Here is a 7,500-nt window from a genome sequence, read left to right as displayed (position 1 = left end):
CCAGGCTGAAAAAAATTTTTTCATCGGGTGGGCATAACATGCTTACCAACCCAGGTTACTTTTCATTCATGAAAAGTAATTATTGCCTGTCGAGCATAACATATGTCCCGATAAGGCTTATATTGCCATTGGTAAATATCAAACCAGGCTGAAAAAAATTTTTTCATCGGGTGGGCATAACATGTTTACCAACCCAGGTTACTTTTCATTCATGAAAAATAATTATTGCCTGTCGAGCATAACATATGTCCCGATCAGGCTTATTTTGCCTTTGATAAATATCAAACCAGGCTGAAAAAAATTTTTTCATCGGGTGGGCATAACATGCTTACCAACCCAGGTTACTTTTCATTCATGAAAAGTAATTATTGCCTGTCGAGCATAACATATGTCCCGATCAGGCTTATTTTGCCTTTGATAAATATCAAACCAGGCTGAAAAAATTTTTTTCATCGGGTGGGCATAACATGCTTACCAACCCAGGTTACTTTTCATTCATGAAAAGTAATTATTGCCTGTCGAGCATAACATATGTCCCGATCAGGCTTATTTTGCCTTTGATAAATATCAAACCAGGCTGAAAAAATTTTTTTCATCGGGTGGGCATAACATGTTTACCAACCCAGGTTACTTTTCATTCATGAAAAGTAATTATTGCCTGTCGAGCATAACATATGTCCCGATCAGGCTTATATTGCCATTGGTAAATATCAAACCAGGCTGAAAAAAATTTTTTCATCGGGTGGGCATACATGTTTACCAACCCAGGTTACTTTTCACTCATGAAAAGTAATTATTGCCTGTCGAGCATAACATATGTCCCGATCAGGCTTATTTTGCCTTTGATAAATATCAAACCAGGCTGAAAAAAATTTTTTCATCGGGTGGGCATAACATGCTTACCAACCCAGGTTACTTTTCATTCATGAAAAGTAATTATTGCCTGTCGAGCATAACATATGTCCCGATCAGGCTTATATTGCCATTGGTAAATATCAAACCAGGCTGAAAAAAATTTTTTCATCGGGTGGGCATAACATGTTTACCAACCCAGGTTACTTTTCATTCATGAAAAGTATTTATTGCCTGTCGAGCATAACATATGTCCCGATCAGGCTTATTTTGCCTTTGATAAATATCAAACCAGGCTGAAAAAAATTTTTTCATCGGGTGGGCATAACATGCTTACCAACCCAGGTTACTTTTCATTCATGAAAAGTAATTATTGCCTGTCGAGCATAACATATGTCCCGATCAGGCTTATTTTGCCTTTGATAAATATCAAACCAGGCTGAAAAAATTTTTTTCATCGGGTGGGCATAACATGTTTACCAACCCAGGTTACTTTTCATTCATGAAAAGTAATTATTGCCTGTCGAGCATAACATATGTCCCGATCAGGCTTATATTGCCATTGGTAAATATCAAACCAGGCTGAAAAAAATTTTTTCATCGGGTGGGCATACATGTTTACCAACCCAGGTTACTTTTCACTCATGAAAAGTAATTATTGCCTGTCGAGCATAACATATGTCCCGATCAGGCTTATTTTGCCTTTGATAAATATCAAACCAGGCTGAAAAAAATTTTTTCATCGGGTGGGCATACATGTTTACCAACCCAGGTTACTTTTCACTCATGAAAAGTAATTATTGCCTGTCGAGCATAACATATGTCCCGATCAGGCTTATTTTGCCTTTGATAAATATCAAACCAGGCTGAAAAAAATTTTTTCATCGGGTGGGCATAACATGCTTACCAACCCAGGTTACTTTTCATTCATGAAAAGTAATTATTGCCTGTCGAGCATAACATATGTCCCGATCAGGCTTATATTGCCATTGGTAAATATCAAACCAGGCTGAAAAAAATTTTTTCATCGGGTGGGCATAACATGTTTACCAACCCAGGTTACTTTTCATTCATGAAAAGTATTTATTGCCTGTCGAGCATAACATATGTCCCGATCAGGCTTATTTTGCCTTTGATAAATATCAAACCAGGCTGAAAAAAATTTTTTCATCGGGTGGGCATAACATGCTTACCAACCCAGGTTACTTTTCATTCATGAAAAGTAATTATTGCCTGTCGAGCATAACATATGTCCCGATCAGGCTTATTTTGCCTTTGATAAATATCAAACCAGGCTGAAAAAATTTTTTTCATCGGGTGGGCATAACATGTTTACCAACCCAGGTTACTTTTCATTCATGAAAAGTAATTATTGCCTGTCGAGCATAACATATGTCCCGATCAGGCTTATTTTGCCTTTGATAAATATCAAACCAGGCTGAAAAAATTTTTTTCATCGGGTGGGCATAACATGTTTACCAACCCAGGTTACTTTTCATTCATGAAAAGTAATTATTGCCTGTCGAGCATAACATATGTCCCGATCAGGCTTATTTTGCCTTTGATAAATATCAAACCAGGCTGAAAAAAATTTTTTCATCGGGTGGGCATAACATGTTTACCAACCCAGGTTACTTTTCACTTATGAAAAGTAATTATTGCCTGTCGAGCATAACATATGTCCCGATCAGGCTTATTTTGCCTTTGATAAATATCAAACCAGGCTGAAAAAAATTTTTTCATCGGGTGGGCATAACATGCTTACCAACCCAGGTTACTTTTCACTTATGAAAAGTAATTATTGCCTGTCGAGCATAACATATGTCTCGTTCAGGTCTATGTTATTCCCATATCCAATACCTGCCACTGTATTGATATATAATAATAAGTATTACTTAAATCATTATTCATGCAGTAATACATTAAGAAAATACTTATTTGAAGTATTTATAGTAAGAATATACTTAACCTATCTTAACAACCACCACCACCACCTACCAATCAATATTACAAGCCTTCAATAGCAAATGTTTATCACCATTCCTATAATACATACTTATATATAGGTAAGTATAATAAGAATGTACTACTTAAGTACCAACGCCACTATTAATACTCATATGCAATTTTATAATACACACTTAATATACTTATAGTAAGTAATAAGAATGTAATAATAGTGGCTACCGCCATCGCCACTATTATACCCATATACAATTTTATAATACATACTTAATACTTTATAGTAAGTAATAAGAATGAACTAATAGTGGCTACCGCCATCGCCACTATTATACTCATATACAATTTTATAATATATACTTAATACTTTATAGTAAGTAATAAGAATGTACTAATAGTGGCTACCGCCATCGCCACTATTATACCCATATACTATTTTATAATTCATACTTAATACTTTATAGTAAGTAATAAGAATGTACTAATAGTGGCTACCGCCATCGCCACTATTATACCCATATACTATTTTATAATTCATACTTAATACTTTATAGTAAGTAATAAGAATGTACTAATAGTGGCTACCGCCATCGCCACTATTATACCCATATACAATTTTATAATACATACTTAATACTTTATAGTAAGTAATAAGAATGTACTACTAGTGGCTACCACCATCGCCACTATTATATACCCATATACAATTTTATAATACATACCTTGTTAGTAATGTATAATAAAGAATGTATAAGGGCTATAAAGACCATCACCCAAACCAGATCAGGCCATACAATACTAGATCAGACTAGACCAGACTAGACTAAATCTAGACTAGACTAGACCAGACCAGAGCAGACCTGACCCCATATCCCACACAATATCACTACTCTACATGAGATAATAATATGTGGAATAATAAGAAGAATCGAAAAATAAAATAAATTTTTCGAATCTTCAAGCAAAGGATAAGCTTCAGTGGATCGCAGTATGGCAGCTGCTCAACCACTTACAACACCTTGCCCGTTACCAAAGTCGTTTACAATTGATTCTAGGCACTGTCATCGTATTTAATAATGTTTAAATGCAAAACTAGTTATCCGTCAAGTAAGATACCATGTATACATACTCTGTAACTATATTTTACATAACATTAGCATCACATAATCCATTATCGTTATTATCATAAAGATAATAACTTTAAATGGTTTATTGCTATACAATACAGTCGCCCCATTATTATTATTGTAGTCCAGCACGGATACGACCTTAGAGGCGTTCAGGCATAATCCAACGGACGTAGCGTCATACCACTGTTCGCTCGAACAAGTATTGTGCCATTGGTCCGTACCTGCGGTTCCTCTCGTACTACGCAGGAATGCTGTCACAATAATATATTGTCATCAGTAGGGTAAAACTAACCTGTCTCACGACGGTCTAAACCCAGCTCACGTTCCCTTGAATGGGTGAACAATCCAACGCTTGGTGAATTTTGCTTCACAATGATAGGAAGAGCCGACATCGAAGGATCAAAGAGCAACGTCGCTATGAACGCTTGGCTGCCACAAGCCAGTTATCCCTGTGGTAACTTTTCTGACACCTCTTGTTAAAAACTCCTTAAACCAAAAGGATCGATAGGCCGAGCTTTTGCTGTCTCTATGTGTACTGAACATCGAGATCAAGTCAGCATTTGCCCTTTTGCTCTACGTGTGGTTTCTGTCCGCACTGAGCTGGCCTTGGGACACCTTCGTTATTATTTGAAAGATGTACCGCCCCAGTCAAACTCCCCACCTGGAAATGTCCTTGAATTGGATCATACCTGAGTGAAAGAGTCATACCATATTATATTACTTTGATTATAAGTATAAGAAAATAATTAAAAATAATTATTTTTTATACCAAAATCATTTTATATAAATATGTTTGGTGTATATAACAAACTCATTGTACTTTTATCAAGAAACTTGCATCAAAACAAAATACCATAAAATATATAATGGATATATATCCGTGTAATGGCTAAGTAAATGATACACGTTCCATTTTATCAAGTAAGTAAGGAAACAATAAGAGTAGTGGTATTTCATTATTGATATAATACCGAAATATTATATCTCCCACTTATGCTACACCTCTTATGTCTCCTTACACTACCAGACTAGAGTCAAGCTCAACAGGGTCTTCTTTCCCCGCTAATTATTCCAAGCCCGTTCCCTTGGCTGTGGTTTCGCTAGATAGTAGATAGGGACAGTAGGAATCTCGTTAATCCATTCATGCGCGTCACTAATTAGATGAAGAGGCATTTGGCTACCTTAAGAGAGTCATAGTTACTCCCGCCGTTAACCAGCGCTTAAATGAATTTCTTCACTTTGACATTCATAGCACTGGGCAGAAATCACATTGTGTCAACACCCGTTAGGGCCATCACAATGCTTTGTTTTAATTAGACAGTCGGATTCCCCAAGTCCGTGCCAGTTCTGAATTGATTGTTAATTGATAACCGTTATAAAATATATGATAATATAATTAAAAAATTATATTACCAGTATATTATTAGCAAGAATGTTCCACAACTGGTTATGTAGCTTCTATCCGGGGAACAAAAATATTATAAAATAAATTTTATAATAAATTCTATTTACCCAGAACGAGTACATGCACCACTTTATTGTTTCCCATTCAAGCCCGATTATCTCAATCTTCAGAGCCAATCCTTATCCCGAAGTTACGGATCTAATTTGCCGACTTCCCTTACCTACATTATTCTATCGACTAGAGACTCTTCACCTTGGAGACCAGCTGCGGATATTGGTACGGCCTGTTGAGAAGTTTGCGTGGCCCAATCATAGATTTTCAAGGTCCGAGGAGAAAATATCGACACAGCAGTAAATGCCATGCTCTTCTAGTTCATCTACCATATCTCTCTTCGAAAGATTTCCATGGTAGTACAACTATAAAACAGAAAAGAAAACTCTTCCGATACCTCTCGACGGCTTCTCTATGATTGTTTCTGTTACCAGGATGATCATAATGACCATATTTATTACAAACGTATACTCAACAGGTTACGGAATTGGAACCGTATTCCCTTTCGCTTATTTAATTTAAGGTATTTTATATTATCAATGGGGATAAAACCTTAAATTTTGTTCGGCTTTCGCCTTAAGCTTAGGACCGACTAACTCGTGATCAACCACTGTTCACACGAAACCCTTCTCCACTTCAGTCCTCCAAGGTCTCATTCGATTATTTGCTACTACCACCAAGATCTGTACCAATGGCAGCTCCACACATCCTTACGGAAGATGCTTCTACGCTACCATTGTACCCACCTACTTGTTAATGTTTCTAAATTTATATACATTAATAATGTAATATAAATCATTTTACATTAACAGTGACGTATAGGTATACAACTTAAGCGCCATCCATTTTAAGGGCTAGTTGCTTCGGCAGGTGAGTTGTTACACACTCCTTAGCGGATTACGACTTCCATGTCCACCGTCCTGCTGTTTTAAGCAAGCAACGCCTTTCATGGTATCTGCATGAGTTGTTAATTTAGGCACCGTAACGTCACGTTTGGTTCATCCCACAGCGCCAGTTCTGCTTACCAAAAGTGGCCCACTGGGCACAATATATCATAACCTAAAACTTCATTCAAGAAAGTTTAGGTTCTTACCCATTTAAAGTTTGAGAATAGGTTAAGGTCGTTTCGGCCCTAAGGCCTCTAATCATTCGCTTTACCAGATAAGATTATTTTATATAATATTTTTATGCACCAGCTATCCTGAGGGAAACTTCGGTGGGAACAGCTACTAGATAGTTCGATAGGTCTTTCGCCCCTATACCCAATTCTGACAATCGATTTGCACGTCAGAACTGTTTCGGTCTTCCATCAGGGTTTCCCCTGACTTCTACCTGATCAGGTATAGTTCACCATCTTTCGGGTCACAGCATATATGCTCAAGGTACGTTCTAGTTAGAGGTATAAAAAATAATTAAAAATTATTTATATACATAACTATATAGAACGCCCCAGGATTGATATTATATATATAAAATTATATATATAATTTAATCCCATATTAACAGTTAAGTTAATTACGCCTTTAGATTTTATTTAAAATAAATTCTAATGACTTGCACACATGTTAGACTCCTTGGTCCGTGTTTCAAGACGGGTCCCGAAGGTATCCTAAATCTATAGCATTGCTAATCATATTAATGCATATAATAATTATATTAATATATAAATTAATATAATATTATAAAATTATAATAATATATAATTTACGCATTATATTGATTTTTTATCTGTCAATTATTTATCCGATAATATTTAAATTATATTATATAGAAAATAAATTTTCATATATAAAATAAACTTTTTAAATATATCTTATGATAAATATATATTTATTAACAGATTGCAATGTCCATATATGAAAAAATTGCACACCATCATTATTATATAATTATATAATATTTATAATGTTGAATTTTTCATATTTCATGGATGTTTAGGTTCATCGGGCTTAACCTCTAAACAGTTTCACGTACTATTTAACTCTCTATTCAGAGTTCTTTTCAACTTTCCCTCACGGTACTTGTTTGCTATCGGTCTCATGGTTATATTTAGTTTTAGATGGAGTTTACCACCCACTTAGTGCTGCACTATCAAGCAAC

At 35.5% G+C, this 7,500-nt stretch overlaps 1 pseudogene; it reads right to left on the bottom strand.

The window, feature by feature from the left end:
• Nucleotides 1–3,763: 3,763 nt before the first annotated feature.
• The window catches only part of LOC129617345 (large subunit ribosomal RNA), a 4,018-nt pseudogene continuing 281 nt past the window's right edge, over nt 3,764–7,500 (bottom strand).

The sequence above is a fragment of the Condylostylus longicornis genome, unplaced genomic scaffold, assembly GCF_029603195.1.
Source record: "Condylostylus longicornis isolate FDR11 unplaced genomic scaffold, ASM2960319v2 ptg000502l, whole genome shotgun sequence".
NCBI lineage: Eukaryota > Metazoa > Arthropoda > Insecta > Diptera > Dolichopodidae > Condylostylus > Condylostylus longicornis.
This window is presented reverse-complemented; position numbering and strand designations above follow the sequence as displayed.